Source organism: Leptodactylus fuscus, unplaced genomic scaffold (assembly GCF_031893055.1).
Source record: "Leptodactylus fuscus isolate aLepFus1 unplaced genomic scaffold, aLepFus1.hap2 HAP2_SCAFFOLD_205, whole genome shotgun sequence".
In the NCBI taxonomy this organism is placed as follows: domain Eukaryota; kingdom Metazoa; phylum Chordata; class Amphibia; order Anura; family Leptodactylidae; genus Leptodactylus; species Leptodactylus fuscus.
Window position 1 is genome coordinate 78,180 of NW_027440228.1, and position 23,298 is coordinate 101,477.

The window sequence follows — 23,298 nt, forward strand, 5'->3', positions numbered from 1 at the left end:
CTCCCTTCGATCATCTGCTGTAATATTCAATGGTATATAATCCTGTATTTCACCTCTGCTCGATCACTGAACTATATCCTAGCATTTCATCCAGGCTGTATATTTGCATTTCCATGTCTTCTTATCTGTACTAGTCTCAGTCTTTTGATCCTCACTGATTTTATTGCTGTTTCTGACCAAGTGTTTACTTGGAGCCACACTGCCGGTCTCCTCATGTGTCACAGTTTGTAGATTAATTAGTTAACGACTTAAATTAGTGCTAGTTCTGAAGCTGTGCTTTCCTATATAAGTAGATATAGCTAATGGGAAGCATTTCATGCAGGGGGCATTTCATCTGCAGCGTGCATCTTAACCAACGTGCATCTTAACCAACGTGCATCTTAACCAACGTGCATCTTAACCAACGTGCATCTTAACCAACGTGCATCTTAACCAACGTGCATCTTAACCAACGTGCATCTTAACCAACGTGCATCTTAACCAACGTGCATCTTAACCAACGTGCATCTTAACCAACGTGCATCTATACATGGCACTGAAACAGGGCACGAAACAGGCTAACCATGGCAGAACACCAGGTAAATTTCAACCTAAAACAACAAGTTACCACATGGAATCCTATAGCTACACTGTCTCTTACTATCTTAGCCATTGGCTTCCTGCAGACCTCTCCTCCATCTCTACCACCAGTATACACTATACATATCAGTCCTCTCCTCCATCTCTACCACCAGTACACTATACATATCAGTCCTCTCCTCCATCTCTACCACCAGTATACACTATACATATCAGTCCTCTCCTCCATCTCTACCACCAGTATACACTATACATATCAGTCCTCTCCTCCATCTCTACCACCAGTATACACTATACATATCAGACCTCTCCTCCATCTCTACCACCAGTATACACTATACATATCAGACCTCTCCTCCATCTCTACCACCAGTACACTATACATATCAGTCCTCTCCTCCATCTCTACCACCAGTATACACTATACATATCAGTCCTCTCCTCCATCTCTACCACCAGTATACACTATACATATCAGACCTCTCCTCCATCTCTACCACCAGTACACTATACATATCAGACCTCTCCTCCATCTCTACCACCAGTACACTATACATATCAGACCTCTCCTCCATCTCTACCACCAGTATACACTATACATATCAGTCCTCTCCTCCATCTCTACCACCAGTACACTATACATATCAGTCCTCTCCTCCATCTCTACCACCAGTACACACTATACATATCAGTCCTCTCCTCCATCTCTACCACCAGTACACTATACATATCAGACCTCCCCTCCATCTCTACCACCAGTATACACTATACATATCAGTCCTCTCCTCCATCTCTACCACCAGTATACACTATACATATCAGTCCTCTCCTCCATCTCTACCACCAGTACACTATACATATCAGACCTCCCCTCCATCTCTACCACCAGTATACACTATACATATCAGTCCTCTCCTCCATCTCTACCACCAGTACACACTATACATATCAGTCCTCTCCTCCATCTCTACCACCAGTACACTATACATATCAGTCCTCTCCTCCATCTCTACCACCAGTACACTATACATATCAGACCTCTCCTCCATCTCTACCACCAGTATACACTATACATATCAGTCCTCTCCTCCATCTCTACCACCAGTACACTATACATATCAGACCTCTCCTCCATCTCTACCACCAGTACACTATACATATCAGTCCTCTCCTCCATCTCTACCACCAGTATACACTATACATATCAGACCTCTCCTCCATCTCTACCACCAGTATACACTATACATATCAGTCCTCTCCTCCATCTCTACCACCAGTACACTATACATATCAGACCTCCCCTCCATCTCTACCACCAGTATACACTATACATATCAGTCCTCTCCTCCATCTCTACCACCAGTATACACTATACATATCAGTCCTCTCCTCCATCTCTACCACCAGTACACTATACATATCAGTCCTCTCCTCCATCTCTACCACCAGTATACACTATACATATCAGTCCTCTCCTCCATCTCTACCACCAGTATACACTATACATATCAGACCTCTCCTCCATCTCTACCACCAGTATACACTATACATATCAGACCTCTCCTCCATCTCTACCACCAGTATACACTATACATATCAGTCCTCTCCTCCATCTCTACCACCAGTATACACTATACATATCAGTCCTCTCCTCCATCTCTACCACCAGTACACTATACATATCAGACCTCTCCTCCATCTCTACCACCAGTATACACTATACATATCAGTCCTCTCCTCCATCTCTACCACCAGTATACACTATACATATCAGTCCTCTCCTCCATCTCTACCACCAGTATACACTATACATATCAGTCCTCTCCTCCATCTCTACCACCAGTACACTATACATATCAGTCCTCTCCTCCATCTCTACCACCAGTACACTATACATATCAGACCTCTCCTCCATCTCTACCACCAGTATACACTATACATATCAGACCTCTCCTCCATCTCTACCACCAGTATACACTATACATATCAGTCCTCTCCTCCATCTCTACCACCAGTATACACTATACATATCAGACCTCTCCTCCATCTCTACCACCAGTACACTATACATATCAGTCCTCTCCTCCATCTCTACCACCAGTACACTATACATATCAGACCTCTCCTCCATCTCTACCACCAGTATACACTATACATATCAGTCCTCTCCTCCATCTCTACCACCAGTATACACTATACATATCAGTCCTCTCCTCCATCTCTACCACCAGTATACACTATACATATCAGTCCTCTCCTCCATCTCTACCACCAGTATACACTATACATATCAGACCTCTCCTCCATCTCTACCACCAGTATACACTATACATATCAGACCTCTCCTCCATCTCTACCACCAGTACACTATACATATCAGTCCTCTCCTCCATCTCTACCACCAGTACACTATACATATCAGTCCTCTCCTCCATCTCTACCACCAGTATACACTATACATATCAGTCCTCTCCTCCATCTCTACCACCAGTATACACTATACATATCAGTCCTCTCCTCCATCTCTACCACCAGTATACACTATACATATCAGACCTCTCCTCCATCTCTACCACCAGTATACACTATACATATCAGTCCTCTCCTCCATCTCTACCACCAGTATACACTATACATATCAGTCCTCTCCTCCATCTCTACCACCAGTACACTATACATATCAGACCTCTCCTCCATCTCTACCACCAGTATACACTATACATATCAGTCCTCTCCTCCATCTCTACCACCAGTATACACTATACATATCAGACCTCTCCTCCATCTCTACCACCAGTACACACTATACATATCAGACCTCTCCTCCATCTCTACCACCAGTATACACTATACATATCAGACCTCTCCTCCATCTCTACCACCAGTATACACTATACATATCAGACCTCTCCTCCATCTCTACCACCAGTATACACTATACATATCAGACCTCTCCTCCATCTCTACCACCAGTACACTATACATATCAGACCTCTCCTCCATCTCTACCACCAGTATACACTATACATATCAGACCTCTCCTCCATCTCTACCACCAGTATACACTATACATATCAGTCCTCTCCTCCATCTCTACCACCAGTATACACTATACATATCAGTCCTCTCCTCCATCTCTACCACCAGTATACACTATACATATCAGACCTCTCCTCCATCTCTACCACCAGTATACACTATACATATCAGTCCTCTCCTCCATCTCTACCACCAGTACACTATACATATCAGACCTCTCCTCCATCTCTACCACCAGTATACACTATACATATCAGTCCTCTCCTCCATCTCTACCACCAGTATACACTATACATATCAGTCCTCTCCTCCATCTCTACCACCAGTATACACTATACATATCAGTCCTCTCCTCCATCTCTACCACCAGTATACACTATACATATCAGTCCTCTCCTCCATCTCTACCACCAGTATACACTATACATATCAGTCCTCTCCTCCATCTCTACCACCAGTATACACTATACATATCAGACCTCTCCTCCATCTCTACCACCAGTACACTATACATATCAGTCCTCTCCTCCATCTCTACCACCAGTATACACTATACATATCAGTCCTCTCCTCCATCTCTACCACCAGTATACACTATACATATCAGACCTCTCCTCCATCTCTACCACCAGTATACACTATACATATCAGACCTCTCCTCCATCTCTACCACCAGTATACACTATACATATCAGACCTCTCCTCCATCTCTACCACCAGTACACTATACATATCAGTCCTCTCCTCCATCTCTACCACCAGTATACACTATACATATCAGTCCTCTCCTCCATCTCTACCACCAGTATACACTATACATATCAGACCTCTCCTCCATCTCTACCACCAGTATACACTATACATATCAGTCCTCTCCTCCATCTCTACCACCAGTATACACTATACATATCAGACCTCTCCTCCATCTCTACCACCAGTATACACTATACATATCAGTCCTCTCCTCCATCTCTACCACCAGTATACACTATACATATCAGTCCTCTCCTCCATCTCTACCACCAGTATACACTATACATATCAGTCCTCTCCTCCATCTCTACCACCAGTATACACTATACATATCAGTCCTCTCCTCCATCTCTACCACCAGTATACACTATACATATCAGACCTCTCCTCCATCTCTACCACCAGTACACTATACATATCAGACCTCTCCTCCATCTCTACCACCAGTATACACTATACATATCAGACCTCTCCTCCATCTCTACCACCAGTATACACTATACATATCAGTCCTCTCCTCCATCTCTACCACCAGTATACACTATACATATCAGTCCTCTCCTCCATCTCTACCACCAGTACACTATACATATCAGTCCTCTCCTCCTCTACCACCAGTATACACTATACATATCAGTCCTCTCCTCCATCTCTACCACCAGTATACACTATACATATCAGTCCTCTCCTCCTCTACCACCAGTATACACTATACATATCAGTCCTCTCCTCCATCTCTACCACCAGTATACACTATACATATCAGTCCTCTCCTCCATCTCTACCACCAGTATACACTATACATATCAGTCCTCTCCTCCATCTCTACCACCAGTATACACTATACATATCAGTCCTCTCCTCCATCTCTACCACCAGTATACACTATACATATCAGACCTCTCCTCCATCTCTACCACCAGTATACACTATACATATCAGTCCTCTCCTCCATCTCTACCACCAGTATACACTATACATATCAGACCTCTCCTCCATCTCTACCACCAGTACACTATACATATCAGACCTCTCCTCCATCTCTACCACCAGTATACATTATACATATCAGACCTCTCCTCCATCTCTACCACCAGTACACTATACATATCAGTCCTCTCCTCCATCTCTACCACCAGTATACATTATACATATCAGTCCTCTCCTCCATCTCTACCACCAGTACACTATACATATCAGTCCTCTCCTCCATCTCTACCACCAGTATACGCTATACATATCAGTCCTCTCCTCCATCTCTACCACCAGTATACACTATACATATCAGACCTCTCCTCCATCTCTACCACCAGTATACACTATACATATCAGTCCTCTCCTCCATCTCTACCACCAGTATACATTATACATATCAGACCTCTCCTCCATCTCTACCACCAGTACACTATACATATCAGTCCTCTCCTCCATCTCTACCACCAGTATACACTATACATATCAGACCTCTCCTCCATCTCTACCACCAGTATACACTATACATATCAGTCCTCTCCTCCATCTCTACCACCAGTATACACTATACATATCAGACCTCTCCTCCATCTCTACCACCAGTACACTATACATATCAGACCTCTCCTCCATCTCTACCACCAGTATACACTATACATATCAGACCTCTCCTCCATCTCTACCACCAGTACACTATACATATCAGACCTCTCCTCCATCTCTACCACCAGTATACACTATACATATCAGTCCTCTCCTCCATCTCTACCACCAGTACACTATACATATCAGTCCTCTCCTCCATCTCTACCACCAGTATACACTATACATATCAGTCCTCTCCTCCATCTCTACCACCAGTACACTATACATATCAGTCCTCTCCTCCTCTACCACCAGTATACACTATACATATCAGTCCTCTCCTCCATCTCTACCACCAGTATACACTATACATATCAGTCCTCTCCTCCTCTACCACCAGTATACACTATACATATCAGTCCTCTCCTCCATCTCTACCACCAGTATACACTATACATATCAGTCCTCTCCTCCATCTCTACCACCAGTATACACTATACATATCAGTCCTCTCCTCCATCTCTACCACCAGTACACTATACATATCAGTCCTCTCCTCCATCTCTACCACCAGTATACATTATACATATCAGACCTCTCCTCCATCTCTACCACCAGTATACACTACACATATCAGACCTCTCCTCCATCTCTACCACCAGTATACACTATACATATCAGACCTCTCCTCCATCTCTACCACCAGTACACTATACATATCAGACCTCTCCTCCATCTCTACCACCAGTATACACTATACATATCAGACCTCTCCTCCATCTCTACCACCAGTATACACTATACATATCAGTCCTCTCCTCCATCTCTACCACCAGTATACACTATACATATCAGTCCTCTCCTCCATCTCTACCACCAGTATACACTATACATATCAGTCCTCTCCTCCTCTACCACCAGTATACACTATACATATCAGTCCTCTCCTCCATCTCTACCACCAGTATACGCTATACATATCAGACCTCTCCTCCATCTCTACCAGTATACGCTATACATATCAGTCCTCTCCTCCTCTACCACCAGTATACACTATACATATCAGTCCTCTCCTCCATCTCTACCACCAGTATACACTATACATATCAGTCCTCTCCTCCATCTCTACCACCAGTATACACTATACATATCAGACCTCTCCTCCATCTCTACCACCAGTATACACTATACATATCAGTCCTCTCCTCCATCTCTACCACCAGTATACACTATACATATCAGACCTCTCCTCCATCTCTACCACCAGTACACTATACATATCAGACCTCTCCTCCATCTCTACCACCAGTATACACTATACATATCAGACCTCTCCTCCATCTCTACCACCAGTATACACTATACATATCAGTCCTCTCCTCCATCTCTACCACCAGTACACTATACATATCAGACCTCTCCTCCATCTCTACCACCAGTATACACTATACATATCAGTCCTCTCCTCCATCTCTACCACCAGTACACTATACATATCAGTCCTCTCCTCCATCTCTACCACCAGTACACTATACATATCAGACCTCTCCTCCATCTCTACCACCAGTACACACTATACATATCAGACCTCTCCTCCATCTCTACCACCAGTATACACTATACATATCAGACCTCTCCTCCATCTCTACCACCAGTACACTATACATATCAGTCCTCTCCTCCATCTCTACCACCAGTATACACTATACATATCAGTCCTCTCCTCCATCTCTACCACCCGTATACACTATACATATCAGTCCTCTCCTCCATCTCTACCACCAGTATACACTATACATATCAGTCCTCTCCTCCATCTCTACCACCAGTATACACTATACATATCAGTCCTCTCCTCCATCTCTACCACCAGTATACACTATACATATCAGTCCTCTCCTCCATCTCTACCACCAGTATACACTATACATATCAGACCTCTCCTCCATCTCTACCACCAGTACACTATACATATCAGTCCTCTCCTCCATCTCTACCACCAGTATACACTATACATATCAGTCCTCTCCTCCATCTCTACCACCAGTATACACTATACATATCAGTCCTCTCCTCCATCTCTACCACCAGTATACACTATACATATCAGTCCTCTCCTCCATCTCTACCACCAGTATACACTATACATATCAGTCCTCTCCTCCATCTCTACCACCAGTATATACTATACATATCAGTCCTCTCCTCCATCTCTACCACCAGTATACACTATACATATCAGTCCTCTCCTCCATCTCTACCACCAGTATACACTATACATATCAGTCCTCTCCTCCATCTCTACCACCAGTATACACTATACATATCAGACCTCTCCTCCATCTCTACCACCAGTATACACTATACATATCAGTCCTCTCCTCCATCTCTACCACCAGTACACTATACATATCAGACCTCTCCTCCATCTCTACCACCAGTATACACTATACATATCAGTCCTCTCCTCCATCTCTACCACCAGTATACACTATCCATATCAGTCCTCTCCTCCATCTCTACCACCAGTATACACTATACATATCAGACCTCTCCTCCATCTCTACCACCAGTATACACTATACATATCAGTCCTCTCCTCCATCTCTACCACCAGTATACACTATACATATCAGTCCTCTCCTCCATCTCTACCACCAGTATACACTATACATATCAGTCCTCTCCTCCATCTCTACCACCAGTACACTATACATATCAGACCTCTCCTCCATCTCTACCACCAGTATACACTATACATATCAGTCCTCTCCTCCATCTCTACCACCAGTATACACTATACATATCAGTCCCTCTTTTCTTCCTTCTCCCATGTACAGCTCTCACACACTTTTCACACTCTGTAATCACCCCTTTATTTCTTTTAGCAGTGACACTAAACATAAGCGCCCCCATAAATCCCTGAACCCCCTTCTCTCTCTGTCCATGTTACTCCTCCTCGCTGCTGGGGACATCTCTCCTAATCCCGGCCCTCCTTCCTTCACTAACTCTTCTCCCTGCACACATAGAAGGCCTACAAACCTCATCAATATTCACCGCGTTCCTTCCCCTCATCTCTCCCCTGTCTCTTACCTGCTCTCTCTGGAACGCCCGCTCAGTGTGTAACAAACTAGAATATATTAATGACTTATTCCTTAGTAAATCCCTCGGCCTGCTCGCCTTTACTGAAACTTGGATCCAGCAGGCAGATACGGCCTCCCCTGCTGCTCTGTGTCATGGTGGCCTACAATTCTCACAGACCTCTAGGCCTGATAATAGGCAGGGTGGTGGGGTAGGCTTACTTCTGTCACCGCAGTGCATTTTTCAGTCCATTCCCCCGGTCCCCTCACTCACATTCTCCTCATTTGAAGTCCATGCTATCAGACTTTTCCGCCCACTCTCCTTACGTGTAGCTGTGATCTACCGCCCACCTGGCTCACCCTACCAATTTTTGGACCACTTTGCTTCTTGGCTTCCCCACTTACTATCCTGGTCTATTCCTACCCTCATCATGGGTGACTTTAACATCCCTATTGCCCCCCCTCACTCCCCGGCTGCCTCACAGTTTCTCTCATTAACCACTTCTCTTGGTCTCTCACAATGTTCTTCTTCCACCACACATATAGATGGTAACACGATTGATCTTGTCTTCCATCGACTCCTCACAGTTTCTAAATTTACTAACTCTTCTCTGCCGCTCTCTGACCATAACCTTCTATCTCTCACCATCAGTGCTCTCTCCCCTTCACAAGACGCCCCTACCCATCACACATATAGGAACTTACATACTATCGACACCCAGCACCTCTCAGATACTCTACAGTCCTCCCTGTCCCCCATCTCCTCAATCTCCTGTCCCAATCTGGCCACCAGTCACTATAATGAAACCCTTAATAATGCATTGGATGAGGTGGCTCCCCCCTCCACTCTTAAAGTCCCACATAGGAGGCAGCAGCCCTGGCACACGCCACAGACACGATTTCTTCAGCGCTGCTCTAGGTGTGCCGAACGTCTCTGGAGAAAATCACGTTCACCTGCAGATTTCCTCCACTTCAAGTTTATGCTTAAAACATATAGTTCTGCCCTTTACCTCGCCAAACAAGACTATTTCACCGCCCTCATCTCTTCTCTCTCCAGCAACCCTAAAAGGCTTTTTGAAACCTTTCACTCCTTACTCACACCCAAGGTGCAGACGCCATTCACAGACCTTAGTGCTGATGACCTGGCCATGTATTTCCATGATAAAATTGATAAGATCCGTCAGGAAATAACTGCCCAAGCCCCAGGTGGCATTGATTCCCACACCTACGATAGTACTGATCCCCTCACCAGCCGCACTTTAGACTGTCCATTCTCATCTTTTGAACCTGTCACAGAAGAGGAAGTCTCCCAGCTACTTTCTTCATCTCTCCCTACAACCTGCAGTAGTGACCCCTTCCCCTTACACCTTCTCCAATCTCTGTCCCCTGCTGTCACTACTTACCTTACTAAAATATTTAACCTCTCTCTCTTCTGGAATCTTCCCATCCTCCTTCAAGCATGCTGTTATAACCCCGCTATTGAAAAAACCCTCCCTGGACCCATCCTGTGCTGCTAACTATCGACCCGTCTCTAACCTCCCCTTCATCTCTAAACTCTTGGAACGCCTGGTCTATTCTCGGTTAATCCGTTATCTCTCTGCTATCTCTCTTCTTGACCCCTTACAATCTGGTTTCCGCGCTCTGCACTCTACTGAAACGGCTCTCACAAAAGTCTCCAATGATCTCCTGATGGCTAAATCCAATGGTGACTTCTCTCTTCTTATTCTTCTGGACCTCTCTGCAGCTTTTGACGCTGTTGACCATCATCTCCTCCTCACTCTGCTCCGCTCAGTTTGCCTCATGGACACTGCGCTCTCCTGGTTCTCCTCTTATCTCTCAGACCGCACTTTCAGTCTATCATTTGCGGGCTCTGTTTCTTCCCCTTGCTGTTGGGGTTCCTCAGGGCTCGGTCCTAGGCCCCCTGCTCTTTTCTCTCTACACAGCCCCCATTGGACAAACCATCGCCAGATTTGGCTTCAGGTACCATATTTATGCTGATGACACCCAATTATACACATCTTCCCGTGACATCACCCCTGCACTCATACAGAACACCAGTGACTGTCTCTCTGCTGTCTCTAATATCATGTCCTCGCTCTATCTGACACTAAATCTCTCTAAGACTGAACTACTACTGTTTCCACCATCTAATAGATCTGTCCCTGATATATCCATTGCAGTCTCAGGCCTTACTATAACTCCTAGGCAGTAGGCCCGCTGCCTCGGGGTCATGTGTGACGCAGACCTTTCCTTCACCCCTCATGTTGAATCACTCACGTTCATGTCACCTCCACCTCAAAAACATCTCCAGAATACACCCTTTCCTTACCAGAGATACACTAAAGACACTTATTGTCTCTCTGATTCATTCTCGCCTTGACTACTGTAACTCCTTACTAATCCGTCTTCCCCTCACTAAACTCTCCCCTCTACAATCTATTCTGAATGCAGCGGCTCATCTATCAGGCTAGATGCTACAGCGAGGCCTCCGGTCTGTGCCGGTCGCTACAGCGAGGCCTCCGGTCTGTGCCGGTCGCTACAGCGAGGCCTCCGGTCTGTGCCGGTCGCTACAGCGAGGCCTCCGGTCTGTGCCGGTCGCTACAGCGAGGCCTCCGGTCTGTGCCGGTCGCTACAGCGAGGCCTCCGGTCTGTGCCGGTCGCTACAGCGAGGCCTCCGGTCTGTGCCGGTCGCTACAGCGAGGCCTCCGGTCTGTGCCGGTCACTACACTGGCTGCCAATTCATTATAGAATAAAATATAAAGTTCTCCCCCTCCCCCACAAGGCTCTCCATAATGCCGCACCTCCCTACATTTCTTCCCTCATCTCTGTCTACCGCCCAACCCCCGCTCTCCGCTCACTCAATGACCTAACACTTCCATCCTCTATTATCAGAACCTCCCCCGCTCGTATACAAGACTTCTCCTGAGCTGCACCACTTCTCTGGAATGCTCTACCCCGGACAATCAGAGGAACTCCCAACTTCTACAGTTTCAAACGCAAACTAAAGACGCATCTTATCAGAGCGGCCGATCACAATTCCTAATGCACAAAATTGTCTGAACACTGTATAAGCAATGCCGCCCCTGCTACCTCTTGTGTCACCTCCTCTACCTCATAGATTGTAAGCTCTTGTGAGCAGGGCCCTCAGTCCCATTGTGTGAAATGACGTTCTTTGTTATGTCTGTCTGTATCTGAACCCTATAAATTGTACAGCGCTGCGGAATATGTTGGCGCTATATAAATAAAATGTATTATTATTATATATAGTACTAGGAGTCCTGACAGTGTCATACACTATGTATTATAGATATATATATAGTCCTAGGAGTCCTGACAGTGTCATACACTATGTATTATAGATATATATAGTCCTAGGAGCCCTGACAGTGTCATACACTATGTATTATAGATATATATAGTCCTAGGAGTCCTGACAGTGTCATACACTATGTATTATAGATATATATAGTCCTAGGAGTCCTGACAGTGTCATACACTATGTATTATATATATATATAGTCCTAGGAGTCTGTGCAGTGTCATACACTATGTATTATAGATATATAGACCTGTGTGGGGACACCTGAGTGAAGGGGCTCCATATAAGATAATAAATGGGGTGGAGAGAGTTGGGCGTCTTTGGTCGCAGTCTGTTTGCATTTCATAGATCCTTAGGATTTATCGGTAGCAGATGCCTTCAAAGAGCAGCAGAGATGGAGACGTGGAGGAGCTGCACATGTGCTGACACAGACAACTTAAGAAGTGGCGGCTTCTGCTTCACATGGGGGGGGGGGGGCTCAGCCGTCACACGGTGATTAATGGGATCTGCTCCGCACATTTGTCCTTCCCTGATTAGCGGATTACGGGGTCCTGGGCCGACACTGCTCAGTAATTGATAATAATGCTCCTCTGCCGATGCCCCCAATATCATCATATATTATAGCACAACATGACAGCGTATCTTTATCACACCCCATTAACCAAAATATATGTATCTCCCCTGATCCACACCAACCCACAACGGATATGGCTACCTATACGTTACGCTATAGCCCTCTGCCCCATGACATATACTTAATTTTATTAACCAAGTACATTGTGTCCTATAGGAAAAACGAGACCTAAATATCACATTACAATGAGTAAACCCAACTGTCCTTTGTCCTCTACCCAGCGCCGCACCTCCCATGACACGACCTGAAGCGACCGCGCTATGCCAGGGCCCCGGGGAGGGCGGCATTTTTGGTTACCTAAGTCAATCCAGCACAAGCTTCCTGGACTGGCTTAGCACCGAGCGGTGGATTGGGGAGGCCACTGGAGCAGCGATGCCCCAGCAGCCTCCCCTCACGCTCAGGCAGAGAGCAGGTCCTCTCCATGCCTGCTCTCTGCCTGCTCTCTGCGCTAAACCCCGCCCCCTGCAATTCCTCACGCCCCCTCCGCTCTGCCCCCTCCTTCCGGCAGGGGGGGGGGGGGGATGGGGCTGCTTTCTGTAGTTCGTCTTGGGCGGCGAAAGGGGCAGGTTCGCCCCCGCCCCTACCTTACCCCATATCTCAGAATGTTGCGTCCTATACCTTCCCCCATATCCCAGTATTTTGCGTCCTATACCTTACCCCATATCCCAGAATGTTGCGTCCTATACCTTCCCCCATATCCCAGTATTTTGCATCCTATACCTTCCCCCATATCCCAGTATTTTGCGTCCTATACCTTACCCTTTATCCCAGTATTTTGCGTCCTGTACCTTACCCTTTATCCCAGTATTTTGCGTCCTATACCTTCCCCCATATCCCAGTATTTTGCATCCTATACCTTACCCTATATCCCAGTATTTTGCATCCTATACCTTACCCTATATCCCAGTATTTTGCGTCCTATACCTTACCCTATATCCCAGTATTTTGCGTCCTATACCTTACCCCATATCCCAGTATTTTGTGTCCTATACCTTACCCCATATCCCAGTATTTTGCGTCCTATACCTTACCCCATATCCCAGTATTTTGCGTCCTATACCTTCCCCCATATCCCAGAATGTTGCGTCCTATACCTTACCCTTTATCCCAGTATTTTGCGTCCTATACCTTCCCCCATATCCCAGTATTTTGCATCCTATACCTTACCCTATATCCCCGTATTTTGCGTCCTATACCTTACCCCATATTCCAGTATTTTGCGTCCTATACCTTACCCAATATCCCTGTATTTTGCGTCCTATACCTTCCCCCATATCCCAGTATTTTGCATCCTATATTTTACCCTATATCCCAGTATTTTGCGTCCTATACCTTCCCCCATATCCCAGTATTTTGCGTCCTATACCTTACCCCATATCCCAGTATTTTGCGTCCTATACCTTACCCCATATCCCAGTATTTTGCGTCCTATACCTTACCCCCATATCCCAGTATTTTGCATCCTTTACCTTACCCCATATCCCAGTATTTTGCGTCCTTTACCTTCCCCCATATCCCAGTATTTTGCGTCCTATACCTTACCCCATATCCCAGTATTTTGCGTCCTATACCTTACCCCCATATCCCAGTATTTTGCATCCTTTACCTTACCCCATATCCCAGTATTTTGCGTCCTTTACCTTCCCCCATATCCCAGTATTTTGCATCCTATACCTTACCCTATATCCCAGTATTTTGCGTCCTATACCTTCCCCCATATTCCAGTATTTTGCGTCCTATACCAGTATTTTGCGTCCTATACCAGTATTTTGCGTCCTATACCTTCTCCCATATCCCTGTATTTTGCGTCCTATACCTTACCCCATATCCCAGTATTTTGCGTCCTATACCTTACCCTATATCCCAGTATTTTGCGTCCTATACCTTCCCCCATATCCCAGTATTTTGCATCCTATATTTTACCCTATATCCCAGAATTTTGCGTCCTATACCTTCCCCCATATTCCAGTATTTTGCGTCCTATACCAGTATTTTGCGTCCTATACCAGTATTTTGCGTCCTTTACCTTCTCCCATATTCCAGTATTTTGCATCCTATATTTTACCCTATATCCCAGTATTTTGCGTCCTATACCTTCCCCCATATTCCAGTATTTTGCATCCTATATTTTACCCTATATCCCAGTATTTTGCGTCCTATACCTTCCCCCATATTCCAGTATTTTGCGTCCTATACCAGTATTTTGCGTCCTATACCAGTATTTTGCGTCCTTTACCTTACCCCATATCCCAGTATTTTGCGTCCTATACCTTCTCCCATATCCCAGTATTTTGCATCCTATATTTTACCCTATATCCCAGTATTTTGCGTCCTATACCTTCCCCCATATTCCAGTATTTTGCATCCTATATTTTACCCTATATCCCAGTATTTTGCGTCCTATACCTTCTCCCATATCCCAGTATTTTGCATCCTATATTTTACCCTATATCCCAGTATTTTGCATCCTATATTTTACCCTATATCCCAGTATTTTGCGTCCTATACCTTCCCCCATATTCCAGTATTTTGCGTCCTATACCAGTATTTTGCGTCCTATACCAGTATTTTGCGTCCTTTACCTTACCCCATATCCCAGTATTTTGCGTCCTATACCTTCTCCCATATCCCTGTATTTTGCGTCCTATACCTTACCCTATATACCAGTATTTTGCGTCCTATACCTTCCCCCATATCCCAGTATTTTGCGTCCTATACCTTACCCCATATCCCAGTATTTTGCGTCCTATACCTTACCCCATATCCCAGTATTTTGCGTCCTATACCTTCCCCCATATCCCAGTATTTTGCGTCCTATACCTTACCCTTTATCCCAGTATTTTGCGTCCTTTACCTTCCCCCATATCCCAGTATTTTGCGTCCTATACCTTACCCTATATCCCAGTATTTTGTGTCCTATACCTTCCCCCATATTCCAGTATTTTGCGTCCTATACCTTACCCTATATCCCAGTATTTTGTGTCCTATACCTTCCCCCATATTCCAGTATTTTGCGTCCTATACCTTACCCTATATCCCAGTATTTTGCGTCCTATACCTTACCCCATATCCCAGTATTTTGCGTCCTATACCTTACCCCATATCCCAGTATTTTGCATCCTATATTTTACCCTATATCCCAATATTTTGCGTCCTATACCTTCCCCCATATCCCAGTATTTTGCATCCTATATTTTACCCTATATCCCAGTATTTTGCGTCCTATACCTTCCCCCATATTCCAGTATTTTGCGTCCTATACCAGTATTTTGCGTCCTATACCTTCCCCCATATTCCAGTATTTTGCGTCCTATACCAGTATTTTGCGTCCTATACCAGTATTTTGCATCCTATATTTTACCCTATATCCCAGTATTTTGCGTCCTATACCTTCCCCCATATCCCAGTATTTTGCATCCTATATTTTACCCTATATCCCAGTATTTTGCGTCCTATACCTTCCCCCATATCCCAGTATTTTGCGTCCTATACCTTACCCCATATCCCAGTATTTTGCGTCCTATACCTTCCCCCATATTCCAGTATTTTGCGTCCTATACCTTACCCCATATCCCAGTATTTTGCGTCCTATACCTTACCCTATATCCCAGTATTTTGCGTCCTATACCTTCCCCCATATCCCAGTATTTTGCGTCCTATACCTTACCCTATATCCCAGTATTTTGCGTCCTATACCTTCCCCTATATCCCAGTATTTTGCGTCCTATACCATCCCCCATATTCCAGTATTTTGCGTCCTATACCTTACCCCATATCCCAGTATTTTAGGTCCTATACCTTACCCCATATCCCAGTATTTTAGGTCCTATACCTTACCCTATATACCAGTATTTTGCATCCTATACCTTACCCTATATACCAGTATTTTGCATCCTATACCTTACCCCATATCCCAGTATTTTGCGTCCTATACCTTACCCCATATCCCAGTATTTTGCGTCCTATACCTTACCCCATATCCCAGTATTTTGCATCCTATACCTTACCCTATATACCAGTATTTTGCGTCCTATACCTTACCCTATATCCCAGTATTTTGCGTCCTATACCTTACCCCATATCCCAGTATTTTGCGTCCTATACCTTACCCCATATACCAGTATTTTGCGTCCTATACCTTACCCCATATCCCAGTATTTTGCGTCCTATACCTTCCCCCATATTCCAGTATTTTGCGTCCTATACCTTACCCCATATCCCAGTATTTTGCGTCCTATACCTTACCCCATATCCCAGTATTTTGCGTCCTATACCTTACCCCATATCCCAGTATTTTGCGTCCTATACCTTACCCCATATACCAGTATTTTGCGTCCTATACCTTACTCTATATCCCAGTATTTTGCGTCCTTTACCTTACCCCATATCCCAGTATTTTGCGTCCTATACCTTACCCCATATCCCAGTATTTTGCGTCCTATACCTTACCCCATATCCCAGTATTTTGCGTCCTATACCTTCCCCCATATACCAGTATTTTGCGTCCTTTACCTTCCCCCATATCCCAGTATTTTGCGTCCTGTACCTTACCCTATATCCCAGTATTTTGCGTCCTATACCTTACCCCATCTCCCAGTATTTTGCGTCCTATACCTTACCCCATATACCAGTATTTTGCGTCCTATACCTTACCCCATATCCCAGTATTTTGCGTCCTATACCTTTGGTACGGCTGGTCTGTTTAGTCAGTGCACCAGTTATTGTGTTGTACGTCCTCATGAGCTGCAGACATTTAGGATCAGTCGTGTAGGGGGATGGGCACTGTAGATATTGTGTAGAGGAGAGATCCAGGCTGAGGGGGGAATTGCATTTTCCATTATGGCGTTCCATCCTAGGGCGAAAGATTAAGCCCAATGAGGAACAATAAAGATCCAAAGATGCAGTTGTCCTTCTGCCCAGATGGAGGAGATCAGTGAAAGATGCCAAAATGGGTGAAGTATAGACACACCTGAGGAACTGCACAACGGACATTGGAGTGAGAGGAGGATAAGACAGCTGGGAAGAGAGCCAGAGAGGTAGATCAGAAGAGAGTGCAACAGTACAGGGGAAGTGCACAAGGTCAGATCAGCCACGGATCCTGTAGGTGACACTGCCTGGTATGTCATGGATCCAGTAGGTGACACTTCCTGGTATGTCATGGATCCAGTAGGTGACACTGCCTGGTATGTCATGGATCCGGTAGGTGACGCTGCCTGGTATGTCATGGATCCAGTAGGTGACGCTTCTTGGTATGTCATGGATCTGGTAGGTGACGCTGCCTGATATGTCATGGATCCGGTAGGTGACGCTGCCTGGTATGTCATGGATCCGGTATGTGACGCTGCCTGGTATGTCATGGATCCGGTATGTGACGCTGCCTGGTATGTCATGGATCCAGTAGGTGACACTGCCTGGTATCTCATGGATCCTGTACATGATGCTGCCTGGTATGTCATGGATCCGGTAGGTGACGCTGCCTGATATGTCATGGATCCGGTAGGTGACGCTGCCTGGTATGTCATGGATCCGGTAGGTGACACTGCCTGGTATCTCATGGATCCTGTACATGATGCTGCCTGGTATGTCATGGATCCGGTAGGTGACGCTGCCTGGTACGTCATGGATCCTGTAGGTGACGCTGCCTGGTATGTCATGGATCCGGTAGGTGGGGCTGCCTGGCAGATCATGGATCCAGTAGGTGACACTACCTTATATGTCATGGATCTGGTAGGTGGGGCTGCCTGGCAGATCATGGATCCAGTAGGTGACACTGCCTTGTATGTCATGGATCCGGTAGGTGACGCTGCCTGGTATGTCATGGATCCTGTACATGATGCTGCCTGGTATGTCATGGATCCGGTAGGTGACGCTGCCTGGTACGTCATGGATCCTGTAGGTGACGCTGCCTGGTATGTCATGGATCCGGTAGGTGGGGCTGCCTGGCAGATCATGGATCCAGTAGGTGACACTGCCTTGTATGTCATGGATCCGGTAGTTGGGGCTGCCTGGTATGTCACGGATCCGGTAGGTGGGGCTGCCTGGTATGTCACAGATCCGGTAGGTGACACTGCCTGGTATGTCATGGATCCGGTAGGTGACGCTGCCTGGTATGTCATGGATCCGGTAGGTGGGGCTGTCTGGTATGTCATGGATCTAGTAGGTGACGTTGCCTGGTATGTCATGTATAATGTAGGTGGGGCTGCCTGGTATGTCATGGATCCAGTAGGTGACGCTGCCTGGTAGATCATGGATCCAGTAGGTGACGCTTCCTGGTATGTCATGGATCCGGTAGGTGACGCTGCCTGGTATGTCATGGATCCTGTATGTGACGCTGCCTGGTATGTCATGGATCCGGTAGGTGACGCTGCCTGGTATGTCATGTATCCTGTAGGTGGGGCTGCCTGGTAGATCATGGATCCAGTAGGTGAAACTGCCTTGTATGTCATGGGTCCGGTAGTTGGGGCTGCCTGGTATGTCATGAATCCGGTAGGTGGGGCTGCCTGATAGATCATGGATCCAGTAGGTGACACTGCCTGATATGTCATGAATTCGGTAGGTGACGCTGCCTGGTATGTCACAGATCCGGTAGGTGGGGCTGCCTGGTAGGTCATGGATCCGGTAGGTGACGCTGCCTGGTAGGTCATGGATCCGGTAGGTGACGCTGCCTGGTACGTCATGGATCCTGTAGGTGACACTTCCTGGTATGTCATGGATCCGGTAGGTGGGGCTGCCTGGCAGATCATGGATCCAGTAGGTGACACTGCCTTCTATGTCACAGATCCGGTAGGTGAGGCTTCCTAGTATGTCATGGATCCAGTAGGTGGGGCTGCCTGGCAGATCATGGATCCAGTAGGTGACACTGCCTTCTATGTCACAGATCCGGTAGGTGAGGCTTCCTAGTATGTCATGGATCCGGTAGTTGGGGCTGCCTGGTATGTCACAGATCCGGTAGGTGGGGCTGCCTGGTATGTCACAGATCCGGTAGGTGGGGCTGCCTGGTATGTCATGGATCCGGTAGGTGACGCTGCCTGGTAGGTCATGGATCCGGTAGGTGACGCTGCCTGGTAGGTCATGGATCCGGTAGGTGACGCTGCCTGGTAGGTCATGGATCCGGTAGGTGGGGCTGCCTGGTATGTCATGGATCCGGTAGGTGGGGCTGTCTGGTATGTCATGGATCTAGTAGGTGACAGTGCCTGGTATGTCATGGATCCAGTAGGTGACGTTGCCTGGTATGTCATGTATAATGTAGGTGGGGCTGCCTGGTATGTCATGGATCCAGTAGGTGGGACTGCCTGGTATGTCATGGATCCGGTAGGTGACGCTGCCTGGTAGATCATGGATCCTGTACGTGACGCTGCCTGGTATGTCATGGATCCGGTAGGTGATGCTGCCTGGTATGTCTTGGATCCTGTACGTGACGCTGCCTGGTATGTCATGGATTCGGTAGGTGACGCTGCCTGGTATGTCATGGATCCTGTAGGTGACACTGCCTGGTTTGTCATGGATCCGGTAGGTGAGGCTTCCTGGTATGTCATGGATCCGGTAGGTGGGGCTGCCTGCTAGATCATGGATCCAGTAGGTGACGCTGCCTGGTATGTCATGTATCCTGTAGGTGGGGCTGCCTGGTAGATCATGGATCCAGTAGGTGAAACTGCCTGGTATGTCATGAATCCGGTAGGTGGGGCTGCCTGATAGATCATGGATCCAGTAGGTGACACTGCCTGGTATGTCATGGATCTGGTTTGTGGGGCTGCCTGGTGTGTCATGAATTCGGTAGGTGACGCTGCCTGGTATATCATGGATCCGGTAGGTGACGCTGCCTGGTATGTCATGGATCCAGTAGGTGGGGCTGTCTGGTATATCATGGATCCTGTAGGTGACGCTGCCTGGTATGTCATGGATCCGGTAGGTGACGCTGCCTGGTATGTGATGGATCCGGTAGGTGACGCTGCCTGGTATGTGATGGATCCGGTAGGTGACACTGCCTGGTATGTCATTGATCCGGTAGGTGACACTGCCTGGTATGTGATGCATCCGGTAGGTGACACTGCCTGGTATGTCATGGATCCGGTAGGTGACGCTGCCTGGTATGTCATGGATCCTGTATGTGACGCTGCCTGGTATGTCATTGATCCGGTAGGTGACACTGCCTGGTATGTGATGGATCCGGTAGGTGACGCTGCCTGGTATGTCATGGATCCTGTATGTGACGCTGCCTGGTATGTCATTGATCCGGTAGGTGACACTGCCTGGTATGTGATGGATCCGGTAGGTGACACTGCCTGGTATGTCATGGATCCGGTAGGTGACACTGCCTGGTATGTCATGGATCCGGTAGGTGACGCTGCCTGGTATGTCATGGATCCTGTATGTCACGCTGCCTGGTATGTCATGGATCCTGTATGTGACGCTGCCTGGTATATCATGGATCCGGTAGGTGACACTGCCTGGTATGTCATGGATCCGGTAGGTGACACTGCCTGGTATATCATGGATCCGGTAGGTGACACTGCCTGGAATGTCATGGATCCGGTAGGTGGGGCTGCCTGGTAGGTCATGGATCCGGTAGGTGACGCTGCCTGGTATGTGATGGATCCTGTATGTGACGCTGCCTGGTATGTCATTGATCCTGTATGTGACGCTGCCTGGTATGTCATTGATCCGGTAGGTGACACTGCCTGGTATATCATGGATCCAGTAGGTGACACTGCCTGGTATGTCATTGATCCGGTAGGTGACACTGCCTGGTATGTCATTGATCCGGTAGGTGACACTGCCTGGTAGATCATGGATCCAGTAGGTGACTCTGCCTGGTATATCATGGATCCGGTAGGTGACGCTGCCTGGTATGTGATGGATCCGGTAGGTGACACTGCCTGGTAGATCATGGATCCAGTAGGTGACGCTGCCTGGTATGTCATGGATCCGGTAGGTGACGCTGCCTGGTATGTGATGGATCCGGTAGGTGACTCTGCCTGGTATGTCATGGATCCGGTAGGTGACGCTGCCTGGTATGTGATGGATCCGGTAGGTGACTCTGCCTGGTATGTCATGGATCCGGTAGGTGACACTGCCTGGTATGTCATGGTTCCGGTAGGTGACGCTGCCTGGTATGTGATGGATCCTGTATGTGACGCTGCCTGGTATGTCATTGATCCAGTAGGTTACGCTGCCTGGTATGTCATGGATCCGGTAGGTGACGCTGCCTGGTAGATCATGTATCCAGTAGGTGACACTGCCTGGTATGTCATGTATCCAGTAGGTGACACTGCCTGGTAGATCATGGATCCGGTAGGTGACGCTGCCTGGTATGTCATGGATCCAGTAGGTGACGCTGCCTGGTATGTCATGGATCCGGTAGGTGACGCTGCCTGGTATATCATGGATCCGGTAGGTGACACTTTCTTGTATATCATGGATCCGGTAGGTGACACTGCCTGGTATGTCATGGATCCGGTAGGTGACGCTGCCTGGTATGTCATGGATCCGGTAGGTGACTCTACCTGGTATGTCATGGATCCTGTAGGTGACACTTTCTTGTATATCATGGATCCGGTAGGTGACACTGCCTGGTATGTCATGGATCCGGTAGGTGACGCTGCCTGGTAGATCATGGATCCTGTAGGTGACGCTGCCTGGTATGTCATGGATCCGGTAGGTGATGCTGCATGGTAGATCATGGATCCGGTAGGTGACACTGCCTGGTATGTCATGGATCCGGTAGGTGACGCTGCCTGGTAGATCATGGATCCTGTAGGTGACGCTGCCTGGTATGTCATGGATCCGGTAGGTGATGCTGCATGGTAGATCATGGATCCGGTAGGTGACGCTGCCTGGTATGTCATTGATCCGGTAGGTGACACTGCCTGGTATGTGATGGATCCGGTAGGTGACGCTGCCTGGTATGTGATGGATCCGGTAGGTGACGCTGCCTGGTATGTCATGGATCCGGTAGGTGACGCTGCCTGGTATGTCATGGATCCGGTAGGTGACGCTGCCTGGTATGTCATGGATCCGGTAGGTGACTCTGCCTGGTATGTGATGGATCCGGTAGGTGACGCTGCCTGGTATATCATGGATCCGGTAGGTGACGCTGCCTGGTATGTGATGGATCCGGTAGGTGACGCTGCCTGGTATATCATGGATCCGGTAGGTGACGCTGCCTGGTATATCATGGATCCGGTAGGTGACTCTGCCTGGTATGTGATGGATCCGGTAGGTGACGCTGCCTGGTATGTCATGGATCCGGTAGGTGACGCTGCCTGGTATGTCATGGATCCGGTAGGTGACGCTGCCTGGTATATCATGGATGCGGTAGGTGATGCTTTCTCGTATGT

General features: G+C 47.1%; 1 long non-coding RNA gene across 1 annotated transcript; it reads right to left on the reverse strand.

Annotated features, from left to right (window-relative positions):
- Window positions 1–1,487: 1,487 nt before the first annotated feature.
- LOC142187362 (uncharacterized) lies at window positions 1,488–7,521 on the reverse strand. The gene is made up of 3 exons (XR_012712577.1): window positions 7,473–7,521; window positions 3,354–3,399; window positions 1,488–1,535 (listed from the first exon to the last, which is right to left on the reverse strand). It is a non-coding gene; the product is annotated as an uncharacterized LOC142187362 (long non-coding RNA).
- Window positions 7,522–23,298: the final 15,777 nt, after the last annotated feature.